This window comes from Balaenoptera ricei, chromosome 4 (assembly GCF_028023285.1).
Source record: "Balaenoptera ricei isolate mBalRic1 chromosome 4, mBalRic1.hap2, whole genome shotgun sequence".
Taxonomy (NCBI): Eukaryota; Metazoa; Chordata; class Mammalia; order Artiodactyla; family Balaenopteridae; genus Balaenoptera; species Balaenoptera ricei.
The window spans coordinates 103,112,737-103,133,307 of NC_082642.1; the positions used below are offsets into that span (position 1 = coordinate 103,112,737).

At 42.0% G+C, this 20,571-nt stretch overlaps 1 protein-coding gene across 9 annotated transcripts in view; it reads right to left on the reverse strand.

Annotated features, from left to right (window-relative positions):
- PHLDB2 (pleckstrin homology like domain family B member 2) overlaps nt 1-9,600 on the reverse strand; it is a 229,704-nt gene extending 220,104 nt beyond the window's left edge. For 6 of the 9 annotated variants that reach the window (XM_059921178.1, XM_059921180.1, XM_059921173.1 and 3 more), the window contains exon 1: nt 9,370-9,600. The gene's annotated coding sequence lies outside the window, so the exon portion shown is untranslated. The remainder of the gene's footprint in view (nt 1-9,369) is intronic. The other 3 variants (XM_059921182.1, XM_059921183.1, XM_059921179.1) reach the window with 1 other exon arrangement.
- Nucleotides 9,601-20,571: the final 10,971 nt, after the last annotated feature.

Consider the following 20,571-nt stretch of genomic DNA (forward strand, 5'->3'; position numbering starts at 1 on the left):
GATTTGGATGTTAATGGAGGCTGTTGGGCTGGGTGCCAGGTGGGTCATCCCTATTCTTTAACCCTGAGCTTGCTAAATGGTGCCTGCTTGCTGAAGTCAGAACCCTCACTGCCATTTCTACAGTGCTTGGCTCTTTGTTCTTCCTAAAAGTTTCTCCCAGGATAAATGAAGTTCAAATCATAACTGAGTAGAGCTCAGATTTATAACACTACTGTTCACCAGGCAAAAGTCCCCAGGGTTTGCGAGAACACGTGGGGCCTGGACCGCACAGAATGATTCTAAGTTAAGGCTCCAGGTTCAAGAGCTGAGAATTAGGTACAGGCTCTGATTCAGGGTAAAGTTCGAGTTCTTATCTTTTAATTAGAAGGCTCCCTCTGGACCCTCTTACCTTCCTTCTCTGTGCAATCAGAACTTGCTCAGCCATGCCTACTACAACTGTCTCCACTCCTGTACTTTCTCTTCTTTAAGATATTCAGACAAATTCCGGAAAGGAGGCAGCTTTCTCTTCAAAGTCTGAATTCTTAAAAAAGAAGGATGCAAATTCTAATTCCTTTTCTTTAAAACACCACTTGGACCTCAACTCCTCTGAAAATCTTCCTGAGCAGCTATCTAGAACTTTTCTGTGTTGTGTTCAGTTGCCACTGTCCTTACAGCTTCACACCATGCTGCCTTGGCTCCTTCACTAGTTCATCTGCTCTACGAGATGCTGGTCTTCTCTGGGCAGAACTGTGAGCTACTCATCTCTGTATCTGTAGTGCTTAGCACAGTGTCAAGTGTACATTAGGCACTCCATAAATGTCTTTTTATTGGATCTATGGTAGAACAATGGAAAATATTTGATTCCAACATGCCATTATGACCTTGGCTTGGGTCAAGTGGGAACTCATAGCTTCTGAGATAAGTGCATGTGAAAATAGTAGTATCCCAGTTGGAGGTGTATCAGATAGTGGTTTAAAGGAGAAATATTGTGACCCTCCTCTCTGGAGAACAGCCAAAGATTACGACATAATCAGAGTGCCTGTCTGTAGAAGAAAAAAATATGTCTGGAGAGTGGGCTAAGCATACATGTAGCCAAATAATGCTCAGGCCACTGTATCAATCTATCAGTTTACTTGAATTTCATTAGTTAATCTTACTTATAAGATCATGTAAAATAAGATGGTAATGGGATATAAGCTTTAGCATGCCAAGAGTTACTTGAAGACATCTGAAGTCCAGTATTATTAACTGATCCTGACATTCATTTAGATATCTCAAAAAAGTTTTTACATGGCAAAAGTTCTTGTAGTTTGCCTTTTCTAAAAATGATCAAAATGTGTTGTAGCAATTTTAAAGAAGGGGGTGTACTATCAATGGAAGTCTTTAAGGCCCATGATTTGGACAGACATTTGCTAATTAATTCCAGAAATTAAGCAAGTATCTAGATTTCGTGGAACCCACACCCAGAAATAGACCAGACAAAAGATTTGTCTTTTCACAAAATTAATCTAATGCCTTTCTCATATTAAAATTCTTTCCATACATTGTACACACACACACACACACACACACACACAAAACGTGTAAATTATTTTTGTTCCACTGCAATTACAGTAAAACACTTGGTGCCTACAAATGCCTGAAGATTTATGGCATGAAAGTCTCCTCTGTTCAAAATGTTGCCTTTTCCCTTTCAGGTAATGCACAGTGAAAAACAGTATTATCAGGAACAGTCCCTGCATCTTCTGGAAAGTCTCTGCTGGCTACGCCCTTCCTTACCTTCACTGTCTAGCAGACTCTCAGGCACAGATGGGATACTCATGGGGTAGAATGAGGACTAGAGGTAAGTGTATATGTGGCCACATGGCTTTTTGAAAGTAGGAAAACAGAGTTCCATATTGCCTCATGCTCTGAAACACTTTTCCTCCTGCTAGAAAACTGGCAGGGCTAGAGAATCTAGTTCAATATTAGGAATTCAGTTCAATTCAAGAAGCAAGGTGTGCTCACTGACCCTGTAAAAAATGCTATGAAGGCGCCAACTGGTGTTTGGCCACTTGGTCATTAACATTAGAGAATACATGACATTGTCCCATATTTCAGCACCTTGCCTGTTTTATTTATTTATTTTTAACTTGATGGGAGTACATTGAGGTCTACATTGAGCCAAAATTTGACACTGATAATGATTGTTGGAACCATAGGCCATTTTGATTCTCTGGCCTCACTAAAAGGTAGTTCATGGTTGAATCATAAGTCTATTCTGTTCCTAACCTGCCTTAGCTGAATGTATATGGTGGGCAACCCAAGGGTGACTTTCCGTGGTTTGTTTTGTGGCTTCTAGAAAGTAAGTGTAGCCAGTATGTAGACTATCAGGTAAGCATTATTTATTGTGTTACACACCCCTCTCCCCAAAAGACTACCTAAGAAGTCAATTAGATATTAGGAATAGACTCAAAACTGAGAAATGTGAAAACTCAGTAAGATTTTTGCTGAGTACAATAGAAAGTCACTTGAGGATGCTGTCAGGAAATTGGTCTATTCTGACTGAATTCAAGTCATTCCCTCATCACCTGGAAAATTGCCAGATAACCCTTAGTGATTATAATTAATGTTGTCTTTCCCTCTCTCATCTTTAAAAAGGAACAAAAATGGGCAGCAAGATGATGCAGTCTCTGACTGCTACTGAAACATCAGACCACTGATGCCCAATTTCTTTGAGTGCTTTTCTTGTTGGACCAGAGGTTCTTTGCCATTACCTATGAGACTGGTTCTTCAGGGCCTTAGAGCTCCCTGGGCATGGTCTGTGGCGATGAAGTGAACTGGTGTGTGCCAGGATGCTACACATTTTCTTTATGAGAACTTCCCGTCATGCCTTGGCGCTTGGTGCAATTAGCAGTTTCCTTTGAACAGTACTGCCCTGGGCAGCTTTCTCTCATACAATGTCACAGTGAGCAACGTTATTCTTTCCTTTTTATAGGAAAAGGAGAGCAGAGTAAACTAACCTGAGGTTAAAAATAAAAATATCAGTGCTTGGAATGGAACGTCATAATTCTGTCAGTCATCCTGATGATCATTCATCTCTGCAGAATATAAGAGCGAAGTGAGAGCCTCTCTAAAGAAAATTGCCCTTTCAGTTTGGGGCCTCGGGGAAGATCTTTGATGCATTCTTCTTCCTCGTTATGCCTTCTCTTCATTACAAATAGCCTTTCATGAAGCTTACAAGAAGGGACATGAGCACAGGCACTCAGTCAGCAATGGGTGAGCAACCCTGGGCAGGCAGCTGAGGTGGGGTAGGAAGGGGCAGGAGGTCAGAGATGCACCATTCCCTCCGCACCACAGTGAATACTTCTAGTTTGCTAGTCATCCCTGGAAATTCCAAAGTCTTTTTTTTTTTTTTTTTAATAAATCACTTTTTTTCTACTCAATTTACAGTCAATTACTAATTTATTATCACCAAGGAATATTTATTGAGAACTCGTAATCATCAGAGTACTCTACAAATAATTAGAAGTGTATTTATACACACAAAGAGACCCAAACATGGGACTCTAAGGAGGTTGTGGTTTGGCTCGCTTGATAAATGTAAGACCTCTAAGATTATTTAATCCTGTTTCAAAAATAGCACCTACCATGTTTCTGGGAAAGAGTGGGTGACTATGGCAGAAGTGAAGATGACCTGTTAACAAATGTTTGTGGTTCTTCACAGGAAGGATGCAGATGGTAAAGAGTTGAAACTGAGTCACCAGCAAGAACTTTAGAAACCGGCACCAAGGCGCAGAGCAAGACGCTGGTGAGGTCAGGATCGGGATGCCTACACTGGGCTACGTTTTATGTTCTATTTGTTGGAGTGCAAGTTACCAACACAACTACATTCTATAATAATACCTCTTCTCAGGGGCACTTCCATTTTCCAAAGAGATGAATTTTGGTAGAGGTCAGGTTTGGGAAAGGTTAGCCATTGGTTCTTGCCTATATTCGGGATTCCTGTCTAGGAAGCAGAGCTCAGTGTTGTGGAATACATATGTTTGAACTTGAGGTTGCATCTCCTTTGAATTGAGACAAGGGTTTTCCTTTGGTCAGAGAGAAGCCTGCTTTCTGCAACATCTCTGGTCGGCCTTTGGGTTTTCTCTCTTCTTGCTACCTGCTCACAAACTAACCCCAAGTTTCCAGCTGCTTACCTTGTGAAATCTAATGAGAGCACCACAGAGCAGGTCCCATGGATGACAGCCATCATTATCCAGAAATAAACAAGAGCTCCAGCTAAATGCACCATATAAGGCTTATTTTAAGAAATGAATCCTTGAAAACATCAGCCCAGCGATGATAAAAAAGAATTCTGCCTAGTTAGAGTTCTTTGCAGGAAAGGTTTTTGATATTGCTTTGGCTTTAGGGGAAAAAAAAAACCACGCTGGACTTTATGGGGGTTACCTAAGTGCACAGTGAAACTGCAAATTCAAACTGTTTGAATCCTGTCCTCCAAATACAGAGGTCTTATGTGAAAACAATCTCATTTTCCTTTTGCTTTCTGGGAAGCCCTCCAAGGCATGGTGAATTGCCAGCTTTTGTGACCTTTAGTTTCTTAGCTGCTCCCAAGGGAAACTTGACCTTGGAACTGTAGAAAGGAGGGAAATAATTTTCAAGCTGGTGCAGGGCAGAGGCAGAAGTTTCGTTCTGTTTTCTCATTGCCCAAAGCTTATAGGTTCTCCAGCACCAATATCCTTAGAGCCTCTGAGGTCACAGAAATGAGGACAAAAGTTGTGATGAAGATGTGTATTAACCCCAAGGCAAGGACACGGACAACAAGACTGCCACATGGGATGGAGACTCAGGTGACCAACCAAGTGCAGTTCCTAGTAAAGCATTAGGAGTAAAAAAATTAGTCCCCACCCAGATTCACAGCTGATACAGGGCTTTCTGACTCCTCATAGCATTTTAGGACTGAAATGGAATTCATAGGGCACAAGAATTCCTCCTGTAACTTTAGTTGGCTTCTATAGGTATTGGGACTACATCTAGGATGGATTCTCAACCTCCTTAGGTTTCCTACTATTTGGCAACTGCTTGACTCGTGAGACATTCATCTGGTTACAGAGTTAACCAACAGAGGACTTGTGTATATCAAGAGACACCACGGGGGCTCTGTAAGCCCTACTCACATACACTGTCCCCCAGGAATGGAATAGATTAGGGGACAGTGATTTGTTACCACTGATTTCTCCAAGCAAGAATTTCTTTGACATCTTACTTTGCTCGTGGGCACGTGGGTTTAAAAGTTTTTGCCTTTGAGGCAGATTTTGTTAAGTAACAATTAGTGTCTTCATTTCCAGTACTCAATGAAAATCTAATTAGAGTAACAACATTACCATACTGACCTGATAGAATCCCAGCCCAAAGCAGTCACTATCTGAGTGGATCTCTGTAGCCTGAGAACAGACTGTGTAGTCATTCGGCACTTTTAATTTCTGAAAATAGCTGTGTGTCCCATTCTTACCATTTTTAAGCCTTAGGAATCCAGAGAACTGTTTGTGTGTTAGAAAAAAAGAGCAAAGAATTTGGAGTCCCAAACCCTCTAGGACGTGCCAGCTGAGTGATATTGAGGACACACCTTGAATGAGTCTCAGGTTCCTTATTTCAAAGGCTATCATCAGAAAATGACACTTCTCTTACAGGGCTCTTATGAAGATTAAATAAAACCATACTGGAAAGTTTTGACATACTTAGCTTTCTCAAAGACAGAAATTTGCAGAAGTAAACATCAAAAAAATCCTGGTATAATGCATAAAAAATTTGTTTGTATGTCACATTAAAATCAAACAAACTAAACAATGTTTGTGAACCAGGAGAGAAAAACAATTTTCTCTTACAGTTTCAGAAAGGGATAAATGTGCTAACCTGTGGGCAATTGTTTGTGCGTGTGCGTGTGTGTGTTTTGTGGTTACTTTCCTGGAGGAGAGGAAAACCACTGTGATATAGATTTTTATACCTGTATAGGATCAAGGATACCATGGGGGTGGTGGTGTCATAAATATATACTCTGAGGATCCAAGCAAATAATTTAGAAAGGACTCCTTAGTCTTTTACACTTAAAATACAAATAGTATAGATACTGTTGGGTGAGTATTTTTCCCGGAGTGTAGAGAACATGGGCTTTGGAGTCAGATAGGCTCCAACACGAATTTCACCTCATCTCACTAGCTCTGTGACTTGAGCAAGTATTGTAAATTTCTTATAGGGATTAAATGAAAAAGAAATGAGGACAAAAAAGCAATAGTTCAATTCCTGGTCCTAAGAAGCACTGGATAAAAGTGAAATGTTGTTATTCGTCCTTATATTTCAGCTTCAACTTTTCTCTTTATCCTAATGCTAACAAAACATTTTTTTATCCTGTTTATCCTAAGTTAACAAAAATGATAGCATTTGAGTAGAGTTCATGCGGGGCCAGCTGTATAAAAAAGGGCACTCAGTGGACTTGGTGATGCAATCCTTGTTTGTAATGCCTTTGCTATCACACTCTTAGGTATGTATGAGGTGGGTCAGTAAAAATGAAGAAACTCTTTGTTCAAAGTTGTTTGGCCAACCACATTTCATGATGGCATTCCTTTATCTTGATCTTATAAATGCTCAGGAATTGTGGCTGCTTTGGAATGTCCGCCAGACAACTAGTGGAATTTTTAGGATGTATCTGAAAAATAGTGCAAGCGTCTTTCTGTCCAAATCCATTGGATTTAGATGAGTGGATATTAGCTGAGGTGAAGTGAAACAGTAATTAAATTCTTCAGTTTTCAGAGAAAGATTAAGATGGTGTCATTTTTCCCTGGAAATTGTGCAGATGTTGTATTTTACTTGAGGCTCATGAATCTCTGGAAGGGAATGGGGCAGAGATCTAGCCTGAGAATTGCCTGGGTTTCCTTAGGAAATATTCGGGACTGGGAAGACCCCAGTGACTGCCACCACTAGAGCTGGGAACGCTTCCCTTTGTTCCTCACCCACTCCTCCCCTTTCTCCCCTCAAAGAAGGTCCAGTCTAGTCAATGCTGGCCTTTTGGTTATAGTGGTACCCAACTGGCCCAGGGCATGGCACATCCAAGGGCCAGTGGAGAACCACTGACTTTGTTAGTCAGCCTTGCTTTCCTCAGTGACATTCCCACCCACGACCCAATTTAAGCTCCTGCATGTGCTTAATTCCATGGCCACTTGGGAAAACCAATGGGTTGGGAATGAGGCAGAAATGAGTAGAATCCTGGCTCAGCCTCTGACTGAGTGAACTTGGGCAAATTAGTTACCTTCTGAGTTCTAACTTCCTTACATGTAAAAGGAATAATACTGTCTATCTAGTCTAGTCAATCTCAAGAATAATCTCCCTCCACCTAACATCCAATATGCATGAAGAGGGAAGAAAAGCTGGGTATGCGTTCAAGGGGCCACCAGAGTTTTGGCCTCGAGCCAGATGCTGCACAGAAAGGATAGGTAAGACCTAGTGTGGGACAGACAGCCTACAGGACTGTGGGTAAATCTGGCCAATGCATTTGAATGCACTGACACCCTTCCCCCTCTTCAAAACCACCTCCATCGTTATCTCCAAGAATTCTCTGGCAACCGGCCAGATACACACTTACCATTTTACTGAGCTTAATATTGTCACAGAAATCTATCAGTTTCTCATAATTCTTCACCACATTCCTGGGAATTAGCCCCAGATTCATCGAAAATCACACATGGGGTTTGTGCCTGGGCTGCACTCTCAGTGGTCTCAACTCCTGCCTCTAGTTAACTGCCGGAGCCACTTAAAATTTCCAGCCACAAACCTCACCAGAGGGGACTCACTTCAGTTCCATAAATGATTGACAAAAATAGTGTCAAACATTGGGACTTCCCTGGTGGCACAGTGGTTAAGAATCTGCCTGCCAATGCAGGGGACATGGGTTCGAGCCCTGGTCCGGGAAGATCGCACATGCCACTGAGCAACTAAGCCCGTGTGCCACTACTGAGCCTGTGCTCTAGAGCCCACAAGCCACAACTACTGAGCCCATGTGCCACAACTACTGAAGCCTGCACACCTAGAGCCCGTGCTCCGCAACAAGAGAAGCCACCGCAATGAGAAGCCCATGCACCGCAACGAAGAGTAGCCCCCTCTCTTTGCAACTAGAGAAAGCCCTCGCGCAGAAACAAAGACCCAACACAGCCCCCCAAAAAATAGTGTCAAACATTACCAGGTCAAATACATGGCCCAGCCCCTTCCCTAAAGGGAGTTCAGAAAAATAGGGCCTCCCTACCACCAGGCTTCTAATAATTATAAAAAACAGGAACCACTGCACAGACCTGACAGACATATGCTGTGACAATATGACAATGTTTCTAGAGGCGTTACATTCAGGCCTAAAGAAGAGTGGATCATGTTCACTAAGAATAACATATTTCTGGAATGTGTAGACTTGGAGGGGAAAATTCCATGTTTTTTGAGGATTATGTAACAACCTCAATCCCCCCCTAGAATAATAACATTCTAGAGCTAGTCTATTTCTTCCCTATAGACTTCCAGCAGCAGGAGAAGTTTCTCCAAAGTCATGAGCTCTTATGCCTGAGGTGGTATCAGATACCCAGTTTGTGTGTGAATCTTGTTCATATTTATTATCGAGCTGGGAGGGACCCTGTGGCATTTACTACTCTGGGCAGGGTAAAAATGTACTCTGGTCTGGAGAGAATACCGGCTATAGCTTCAGAGAAATGTATCTTCTAAGTTGCCTTGTGTCCATTCTTTAGAGCGAATCAGGCAAGGGCTTTAGTGGTCCTCCACCAAAGGTAGGAAAGAGCCTGGCATCAGTAAATGATTGACCTGCTGCCTGGGGTGATAAGCTTAGGTAAATAGGCTTGATTCTGCTCCAGCAATTTCAAGACTTTCAACTCCCTAGGTTCCAAAGCAGAAAAATGCACATGGCTTCTGGGGCTATCCTGTCTTTTGAGGTTTACAGCCTCTTCATGGACTGTGCGTTCCTCAGAATAATTGCAAACTGTCCTCTTTGGTGTATCTTGAAAGTGAAAAGAATTCATGCAAACGAAATTCTGGAACAAAGCCATGTTTGCAGAGCCACGACCGATGGAAGAATTTCAACAAATCACAAATAGGATTTTTTATAATGAAAGATTTTTCTAAAACTTTTGAAATATGTAGAAGAACAGCAGCAATTTTCAAAGAAGAGAGGAGCTGGAAGAAAAATACAACCCACTTTCAGAACACGTTGGAGGACAAATGATTTGATTTGCCCGACATACACCCACATCGACCACACCTCCTTCAGATGAACATCATCCGAGACATGATGGCTGCAAGGTTGGGTCAAGTGCTTACTTTGTGATCTCCAGAGAAGGGCCTGTGACCAGACAGATCACCTACCTTGATTGCTGCTTCTTGATCTGGATTCTTCCCTCAGCTTCCTTCCTGGTTCAGCAGGGGTGGCGGGAGACTGTTCCAATCCTTGTTGGAGATTCTGGGATGTTCGGAAGAAGCATCGACACAGGCTTCTACTTTTCCCCCAAGCACGAAATTGAGACGTTCCCCTCTGTTTCCTTTCCCGGTCTCTCTGGCTCCTGCACACAGTGGTCACGGGCAGTAATTTGCTTGCAGCCAGGTATGTTGACAGATGTGAAGGCGGGAGCCCGTGCTGGTCTCAGCTGCCTGGTCTGGCCAATCATTACACACCAGGTCAGGCTCTCAGTCCTGCTCAAACCCAACCAGAGATCTAGGTGACACAATCAGATAGCAGTACCACAGGGGGCAAAAAGCAGGGTCTGTTAGCTATTGACAAGCCAGAAAAGCAATTACCTGGCCTCTGGATCTGTGAAGTAGACAACACAATTATATCTGGGAGAAAAATCCCCTTTACTTCATTCCTTTTTATTTTAGCAATCTCAGAAGAGAAATTGGAGGTCACTTTATCAAATCTTATAGAATTTAATAATGGAATGTCTTCTACTGAATTCCTGTCTGGTGGGAATCATCTGGAAGTTCCTTGAACAAATATGGCTGCCACTTACTGAGGGTGCACTCTATGTTAGGCATTTTATATATATTGCCACAAATCCTCATAATGATAACCTTGAGATTTTATTCTTCTTTGTGGATGAGGGGACAGAAGCTCAAAGGGGTAATTGTTGGGCAATGAATAGGTGCTGAAGCCAGGATTTGAAGTCAGGCCTGCTTTAAACTCAGTACCAGTGTGAACGCACCTTTCAGGATCCACTGTATGGCAGGCTGAATAAGAGCCCCCAGAGATGTCCGTGTCCTCATCCCCAGAGTCTGTGAATAAGCCACCTTATATGGTAAATAAGACTTTGCATATGTGATCGAGTTAAGAATTTTGAGATGGAAAGTTATCCTGGCTCATCCAGGTGGGACTAATGGATCACAAGGGTCCTCATAAGAGGTTAGAATCAAAGAAGATGAGATGACAGAACCAGAGTCAGGGGGAGATTGAAGATGCTACACTGCTGGCTTTGAAGATGCAGGGAGTTGGCTTCTAGAAATTAAAGGCAAGGAAATGGATTCTCCTCTAGGGGCTCTTGAAGGAACACAGCCCTGCTGGCCCATTTTAGACTTCTGGCTCCAGACTGGAAAGATAATAAATCTGTGCTGTTGTAAGCTATTGTTTGTGGTTACTTTGTTATAACAGCAATAGGAAACTAATATACACTCTCTCAGAAATACTCTTTGTGATGGTGAGCTCACTCAGTGTCCCATTCCACATACGAACGCTTTTTATGAAGCCGTGATCTACCTTCCTGAAATGGCAGCTCATGAGTTCTAGTTCTTTCCTGCACATCAGGCACTCAGGGAGGCAGCTGGAAATGACGGAAAGGGACTCAGAGACCAAATTGTAGTGTCAGCTCTGCCTTAGGCCAGGCAGTCCTCTCCGGTTTTGTTTCCTCTCCTGTAACATGAGCAATGGCACAAATGTTCTTTGGTCCCTTCCACATCTAAAGTCATAAGATTCTAAAATCTCAGTCATAAATATCCCTGTCACCTTTCTCTCAATCTTTTCTAAACCCAACATTCCTGCTTTCTCATGAGACGTGACTTCCGGCTTCTTCACTCTCCTGGTTGCCTTTCTCTGGGGAGGCTCCGATGTACCCATCTGCCTCTGAACTTGTGCTCCAATCTCTGCCTCGTGCCCAGTCATCTCTCCGTGTCTGCCAGTGGGCCGGCTGCTCTGGCTTTCCCACCCTCCTCTCTTGCTAGAGCTCATCTAACTGTCTCTTAGGATCCTTTGGACTTGGCTTAGCCTGTTCCTTTTTATCTTGTTCTATCCAATCTTACGTCTTGAAAGAGAGCACTTCTAGTGAACAAATGCGTGAGTCTCAATTTAGTTAGTTTTTTTGTCATAGGAAGGACCAAGGCTTTCTAGTGCTAGCCTAAATTAGCCATCTTTGCTTGCTCAACAACATTTAAATGATAATTCATTCTCATGGGCACTTGAAAGGCAATGGTATATAATTTTTTAGCATCATCGATTCCTTGATGAAAGCTATGGATCCTCTACCAGGAAAAAGTGCATATACATCGAAAATTTTGTGTGTTGCTTCAGCGCATGCGCATTCTGGCTCTACTAAAGCATTCCACCACCCCCGCCGCCGCTTTCCCACCATGTCTGGCAAGTTAGTTCTACACTCACAAGGTTGCTGGTGGGGGACGCTTCTGTAAAAGGCAATCTAATGTCCTATATTTCACAGAGATCTAGAAATGAAACTCTCTGCACCCTGACTGAGAACACACCCACTGGGGATCGAGGCAGGAAAGTCTTTAGACAGCAGTCGCCTTAGATTAAATCCATCTGCTTGCCTAAGGCTTCTCTCAATGGCATGATGCTACTGGACAGAGGCTGACACTTCTGTGTCCCCTTTCCCCACCCATGCTGTCCCCAAACACTGCCCAGCTGTGCAAACACCCTGGGCTGACCAGCACTTTGTTTTACTGGCACTTGTCCAGGCCATCCCTGGTGAGGTTTGAGGTACATGGGCTTTGTCCACTGTCCCTCCCTTGTAACCCTCCACTCTCTCTGAGAATGAAAGGTTTCAAGTCTTAAAGATAATAACACTCCTTTCTTTAGTCATACTGAGCAGATTAGCAGAGGGGTAAACAAAGAACATGCTGCTGATCAAGAAGAATTCCTTTGGGGGAAAAAAAAAAACCACAAGAAAAATCCAGGACATCCAAACATCCCAGCCTCAGGGAGTCACAGAAAAGGAGTCACTTTTGAAGCTGGAGGAATGGGGTTTGCTCTCTGCATTGTGTGCTAACCGGGTGCAGCCATCTGTGGTACTGAGTGACTCCAGGACCTCTTTTCCCCGAGTTTAAACTACTGCCTGGACAACGTGGAGAGAAGATGGTCTGAGTGTGGACCTTCTGCAGGAAACACGAAGAAAGTTCCTTTATGAAAAAAGAGGTGATTCCCTATCTCAGATAGTAGTTTATTTATGTATTTATTTATTTAGTAAAGATGTTCAAAAAGAGCCCAGCCAAACCTAATTCTCGGCAAAAGTGTGGTAGAATCAATTGCAATCATTTTCAGCCTGGAAAGGATTGTAAACATAGGTCATTCCCAGAGCTTCTTCACAGTGGACTCTTCAAAAAAACTTAAATTTATTATTATTTTTAAATTTTTTTAGGTTTGGAAAGGGCTTTATGCTCTATAATTCTCTCACAAATTCACAATATGTATTAACAGAGGCTCTGAGGTGTCTGCTATAAAGGAATCAGGTTAGCTCTGCTTAATTCATCTTCTCTCAAAACCAATGTCAACATTACAGCAAGTATTATCTTTCTAAAATGTAAATGTGCTGAAAATGTTCATTGGCTCACCATTGCCCTCAGGGTAAAGTCCGAATCTCCTAGAATGGGTTATAAGATCTCTTGAGATCAGACCCTGCCTACCTCTCGAGTCTGTTAACTGATTCTTTATTCCCTGCATGTCTGTGCTCCAGCCATACTGAACTATCTATCTGCATTTCTACATGTTTGCTCTTTTTTGTGTCTGTGCCTTATCACAGAAATGCCCACTGTTGCACCCACACCTCCACCCCATGAGGTTAACTGCTACTTATTAGTCAAGGTTACTTACATTGGAAAACTTTTTTTAAGCCAGTATGTCATCTCTTCTACCTTTTCGTATCACTTATCACACTGTATTGTAATTGCATGTTTACTTATTTTTCTTATCCCTGCTCTTCTGTAAGCTCCTTAAGGGTATTTCTAGTATTTTTTTTTTAAACTTAAATTTATTTTGAAAGGAAATTTTATATCACTCTTGAAAAACCCTGGATCACTTTGCTACAGAGAGAAGGTAACCAAAAGATAAATACAATACAAAATGATATTTAATGTTTGCTAGATACTATTATCTTTTTTGTTTTTGCTGAACAAACAAGGGTCAAAGAGATTTTTGTCACTAAGCTGAGACTTTCCCCTCAACTAATCAGAATGGTTAAGTGATTAACGATATTAATGCTATTAGGATGTGGCCACTTTCCACCTTACATCATTTTGCAGACCACCAGTGGTATGAATCCCACTCTCTGAGCAATGTATCAATATATTTGGTCCAGGGATTGTGCAACTTTCTCTTTCACTGTCTGAATGTATCTGCTTTCTCTCTCATTAACTGGTTTCTGTTAAATCATTTACCAGTAGACACAATGGTTAGCAGTCAACCGTGTACAAGAGGCTGTGCTGGGTGCTCTTTGGAGGGGGTGGGTGCAAAGTCCCCACCCTAGTATTAAGACTAATAGTTACTCGAGTATTTACTATGTGCCAGGCTCTGTGCTAGATGCTTTCCATATATTTTCTTGTTTGGACTTCTCAATAACCCTTCATAGTAGGTATTATTAGTCCTATATCCTATATACTTAGAGATATTAGTTTGCCTAAGATCACATGGCCAGGGCATGCTCTAGTTGGGATAGAAACCCAGGTCTATGCATCTCTGAAATGCTTGTTCTTAGTTTCTGTGCTAAATAGAATGTTTATGACTCAGCTGTAATATGATAAATTGTGATATTAAAGGGTTCATATATAATGCAACAGTTCCATTGTCATAGGGACAATGTTTCAGCCCTAGTGTATGTTCAGAAATTGAGTCAGACTGGTAGAAACATTGCACTTTCACCATGCAGGTTATACCTGCTTCGCTTATGTTTGGACACAGCCCTGTCTACATTATGTTGTTTTTTATTAAAACCAAATGGAAAGGACTGGAAATGGTGCTTATCAAAGTCAACCAAAGTACAGTATGGTAGATTTACTACACAATAACTAAAAACACAGGCAGAAAATTCTGACTATGACTATGTTCTTCACTTGCTATGATAACTTGAATAGAAATATAATTATCCCTAATTACCTGTTCTAACATTCAACTATATGAAATGAATAATTACTTAGAATTAATTTGATTTCTGCTAAATTCATAAAAAGGACTTTCACCTCAACTCATTATTTTTGTAGGGGATAGGGCAAAAAGAGAAATTCACCAAAACTAAGTGGCCTAAGATACTCTATTAAAAAGAATTAGGAATGAGGAAAATATTGAAATCTTCATTGCCAACAGAAACTGTAGGCCCACTTTTATTTATTCCTTATATGCACAACACATAACCTCCGCGTTGTTCTATTTCTGGGCATTTGGTGACCACTCAGAGTAACATGGGCCAGAGGTGTTGGTCAAATGAGAACATGAATGTAAGTAGGACCGAGCCTAAGCCTAGTACAAATAGCTGAAGTGCTGAGGGTGAAGCTTGGAAAAGCATGGGTGACAAGACTGTGTACATTTCATGAACAGCTCATTTTGGGAATCGCAGGCCTATGCAACTAATTCCAGTATGTGCGAGACAAGGCTGAGAGGGTCTTCATCCAATATACTATAATCAGGTATTTTATTGATGCTGAGTCTGTAACTTTTTAAAACAAAATTAGAAGTGGGCCAATAATAAAATTTGCATACCAACAAAGGAAAAGTGCCTGCCAAAGTTTTATATTTATTATTAGGTTTAAGCCTATTTAGGTAGTTCAAATCAAATACAAGAAAAGATATCATGTCATCATATCTACTAAACTTTTTTCACAGTTAGAATGAGGTAATCTGGCTTTACAATGTTTTAGGTTGAATTAAGCAGTTTAATCCAGGTTACCAGAAAGATGGAGAGAGATATATTTGAACAGTTATTTCCTAGGGGGAAAAAAAGCCATGTGAAATGCATATGAATAAGAGAATTATGCCACAAAATACATTTCAGAGTATCAAGCAGCATATATGTAAAATTTTCATTCTAACCTTAAAATTGGTATAATGTATTACTTTTTTACTTCGCAAACAGCATGCATTGTCATATAAAACAAGCATAAAGAAGAAAATATAATATCTAACAGAGCATTTATCAGATTCACATTATCATCTGAATTGACCAAGATTTATTTTCACTTTGACAATCTCTGTATCTTCTAATCAGTGAGGTTAAGTATTACAGTTGGCATATACACAATACAAATAATGCATACACGATCTGCATGTAATACTTATTACCATTAGGGTGGAAATTAGTAAGTATAATAGCAGTAAGGTACCACTGTTTCTAGAATATGTTCTAAGATTTATCATATTGATACGATAGATTTATGACTGAAGTGTTATTAGTGCTCTAACCTAATAACAAATGTAAAACTGCAAACGTACAAAGCTACGGAAGGCTTATTTGACTTTTCAAAATGCTGTGCTTCTCGTTGGGCTCAGAGTTTGTGAGCAAGCCCCAACTATTTGGATGAAGTACTGGCCCCAGGTCTGGGCTCCAATCAGGTAAAGTTCTACTGATGGGGTGCGAGTAGGGGTGCAGAATAATGCATCTGAGGAGAGTAAGGTGCGAAAACCACTGTGGTAAGAGTGCATTTGCACATCATTGAATGTATGTGCTTTTTATTGTTAAGTTTTGCCAGCATCCTGTGATTAACAGTAATCAGCAGCTGATCAAGGATGACCGGGAGACAAGAGGAGGCAGTGGTATATTCTATGACAGAGATGAGAGGGAAAGAGATGGAAAATGCCTCTAGATTATTGATGGGGGGTACTCAGTAGACTGTGGGATTGGATTCCCAGTGAAGAGAAGGAAAATATTTTATCCAAACTATGAGGCTTAGAAACGAGTTTGAAAAGTCCTAAGAACAACTTTTGTTGGAGAAAAGACTAGAACACTATATCCACTGCAGGATAGAGTTATCTTAGAATACTTTTAGTGTCTAAGACTGTGCCAACAACATCAATAGCATTTTGTACACTATTCCCCTGGTTTAGGGCCAATTCAATGATGACAGTGCCATTAGTGTCACAATTTCTAGTAGGACTCTGGGGAAGCCAGAGGATAAGGGGACAGTGGCGCTCTCGGAGCAGTAAAGAGCTGTTCACTATCATTTGGAATTAAGGGTAAAGTTTCCAGCTAATTCACTTATCACCCCATCAGTTCACTCCTGTGTGTCCCAAGGCAACATCTGAGTTGACACAGCTCTGGTAGCAGATAACAGGAAGCCGTCTGAGGTAGAGGGGTGAGATGTACAGGGAAGGTGGCGGAATTTAGGGGCACAGCCACGTTCTATGCCATACAAAATAAACTTCCTGTCAGTTTGGACGTTTTATGTTTTCAGTTTCTATTTATTTCCTTTTGGTATAACGTGACCATTTAGCATGTATTTGGGAAAGCTCACCTCCCTAGCTCAGATATTGCTTTCAGCCCTACTCATCTCATTTGACGGGTCACTAAAGGTGCCACTGGTGGACAAGTCTGTCGTCCTAAGCCACTCTCTTGATAAATGAGCCAAGTAGCATTTCTCTACACATCTCACACAAGGAAGACTACTGCCCCAGTACACACTCTGCGCACAGGCATTTAACCTAATTGTTAGGGACCTGATGTTTTGGGGGAGCTAGTTGACTGTGGTTTGCAAAACAGCAGACAGCATTTTTATTCCAGATGAAAGAACCAAGGCAGATTTAGCCCAGGATCGCTTCTCTGCTCTGCAAGGGGAGGGGGGTCTCATGGCTGTGCCCCCATCATTAGCCCGTTCCATTTCCCAGAACCTAACGGCAAAAATCTGCAATTAGGCAATGAAGGCCATTACAAAAACTGCATCTGTGGCATGAACAAATTCTGTAAGATGGCCTAAACTTGTGTCGTGCTTTTGCTTCCTAGGAAGCAAAAGTTTCGTCTCAGGCTTAATCTCTTCTGTTTCTCCACCTTTAGTTTAGCACTAAGCCCCCTAGCTGGATTGTATGTAATAATAATGTCTCTGTGGGCAGCACTTCAGAAAAAATGAAAGCAGAAAATCCTGACCCACCACGAAATGCATTTAATTCCAGAATGCTCCACTACATTGTCTTCTTGAACAGAAAGATAAACTTTTTGATGCAAATATAAGGTCATGTTAGAAGAAGTAGGATTCTTAAGGGTGATCATTACCTGGGCTCAGATCTTGTGCTTTTGTTTGCGTTTATATAAAATCCTGGGTTTGGGCTGTGGCTTAACTGTTCTCAAGAATGCAGGGGTCTGCACTCAGCACTAAGGAAAATAATGACACTTAATTACTGTAGAGTCTAATACAGCAAATACGTAATATTTTTGGCATAACCCTCTTAGATCTGCCATTAATTTAAAGTTTAATCTTCAATAATTTATCATTCCCTTCCATCAATTCCATCTTGACCTCTTTCTCCAATCCTAAGAATATCTTCTATACCCATGAAACCACGGTGGTACCTCTAAAAGGCTCAAAGTTCAAGCCTTTAAACACTGCTCTACTCTAACTGCAACCTGTGACTGTCCCCTTTGCCACGAAGCCATGGAGGTGTGGCCATGTGGGAAGTGGTCCTGGGAGCCCAAGAAAAACTCAGTCTACATTTCAGAATGAACATGGCCCCAAATCCCGTGAAACTAAAGTCCTCTTTTGCTCAACCAAGCAGCTTTTTCGCTGATCTTGAAGTTCATTCTGAGCAAATAGGATAGCCTTGTTTGATCTGAAAAATCCCAAGACCTTGTGAGAATAAATGATGTGATCAGGTCACAATTTTTTATTGTTGGCAGTTGCAGAATGAGTCATAGACCTAAAGTGCCTTTTCCCTCGGTCCCATCACTGAGTCTCCTGCTTGGCCTGAGGTCAAGGAGCAGAATACACACATCCTTTACAATATATTAAGCAACTTGGTCTTGGGGCAGAAATTCTGCCAATTCAGGGGTGTTTACCAAGGGTGAACTGTAAATAATCCTCCTCCTATCTTCCAGAACTCCTGTGCAGAATTTCAGAATGCAGGCCAGGCTGGCAACCCAAAGCAGCAGGAAGGAGTGAGCGCCTGCCCCCTCCACAAAGAGTAAGACTCCATGCATGCGACCTCGGTATGGTTTTCTGTGCTTTTTCGTCATGAACGCCGAGGTGCACTTAAATGTTACAATCCAAGTGAAGTGCAACTATGTATTTTAACACTAAAGGAGAAAATCAAGTAAACATTTCACTGAACAGTCAGCAGCCCTTGGGTGTCACTGGCATCCTGTGTAGATACCTGTCAACACACCTGGCCTCATAGCACCAAGCTCCTGGGCAAAGCTAAGGCTCAAATAAAACAGAGCAGAATAATTCTCCTCTTGCCTCCGTATCTCTTTGCCAAGTAACAAAGGGCTTAAAGAAGGGAAATGATGTAGTCCCTAGCAATTGACCAAGTATTAAAATCAAGACCAAAATGAAATAATGACAACACAAATAAAACCCTGAGGGTAGGCTAGGGAATTTCAAAGCTTGTCACTGCAGTTTAATATCAGAATCGAAGGAAAATTAAGAAAGTGAGGGCACTCACTTTCTCACTCCTTTCCAGAGAAGGCCCTAAAAAACTAACAATAAAATCCCAGAACCAACTCTGGAGAGGGATTCAAATGCAAGAGAAGGAACAGTTAAACCAGAGGCCTTTGCGTTGTGACCTCCTCGGCTGGGGCTTAAATTACTTTAAGCAATGTAAAGGCTGGAAGACCAAGTGTCGGGGGTGTGCATGTGCTCTTAGCAGCTCAGCTAGGACACCCCCACGGCAGGCAATATGCAAATTCCAGCCATGAGCATCAGAGAACAGGAGTGGGAAGCTGCTGGGAGGTGGTCCAACCATCTGTATAAATGCACACAGCCGTCCGGGATTCCGTGTTATCTTTCAGCCTTAAGGATCCAGAAGACGACACTTCCTTAGGGATTCTCAGAGAGTTCTGAGGAGCAATAAGTACACACACTCCCGTGGCCAGTGTTCTTTCTAGCACCTTCCTTTTCATCCCTCTTCTAGAGGGTTTTCCTCAAAAACCGAGAGCTCTTCATGACCCATTTCATCTTCTGTTCCAGTGCACGGCTTGGTAGTGGCTTCTCGGGTCTGGACCACACCCACACATGAACACCGTCTCCAGCATGATGGGGTGGGGTGGGGGGCAGGACGTCTACAGCATCTATAGTAGAGTCAGAGGTCGCTCATGGTCCTGAGATGCGTGGTCCTGTGGAGGGGAAGAGGACCATGGCAGCATCTGGCCTGGGTAAGAAAAGTTCAGGAAGCTCCTTTGTGAGTGCTCTTGAGGTAAGAAGCACTGAAGATACTTAATCTATAAATAAATAACAGAATAAATAAATAAATAAAACACAAGAGGGCTCTTTATAGATAAGCACCTCTTATCAATAATAATAAAAAAATCTCCTCTTGAGTTTCAAAGCCCTCCTTCAGTGGTGATTAGTAGGCTCAAAACAACCTGCAGAAAGTAGAACAATCAAGACACAAACTGGAAGTGTTCCAACACTGGGTATTTCTCACTGGATGACACATCATCATCCTAAATGTCCCCGAGGTAGTCTTGTTTTCAAGGAGTTACAGAACAGCTCCAAACCCACTTGTTTCTGATACCGAGGACAGTATGCACGGTTTATCTAAAGAATGAAGATGACCAATTACCAGCACAAGCACTGCAGGACAGCTTGTGGCTGAAATACCTTGGTGATAAATACGTCTTGCTCTTGGGGAAGAAGTGGTGACATTTAACATGCCTAGAGAAAACTGGTGCTTGACCTTTCTCCCCTCAGAGCCCCAGGCTGGTGATAAAGCCACCCCACAGGGCAGTCCACACCTGCCATGAGCCATCCTTTGGATCAGGAATGCCCTTCTGCTTCAGCCTTCTCTCTGGCTCAAACACAACATCCCAGAAGACAACAGGGAACTGGGCCAATTAGGGGACACTCAATACCCCAATGGAACCTGGAAACCCCATTTCCATATTACATTCAACATCATATGCCATTGGGGAGATGCTGACCTTGATCACATGAAACATGCTTTCTTCCCTCGGACTTAAGTTTTTACAAAGTCTCATTTGGGAAAAACGCAATTAAAAGCCCTGTAATTTTATCCAAATGGCCCCGTGAGGAGGGGAAAAAAAAATGTCCCCTCCTCTTACTCCCTTCACCATCACTGCCCAGGGGCCAACTTAACAAGAAACCCTTCAGAACTCTAGCCTGGATCAACAACTTCAATATTAAGTTAAATAACAAATTAAA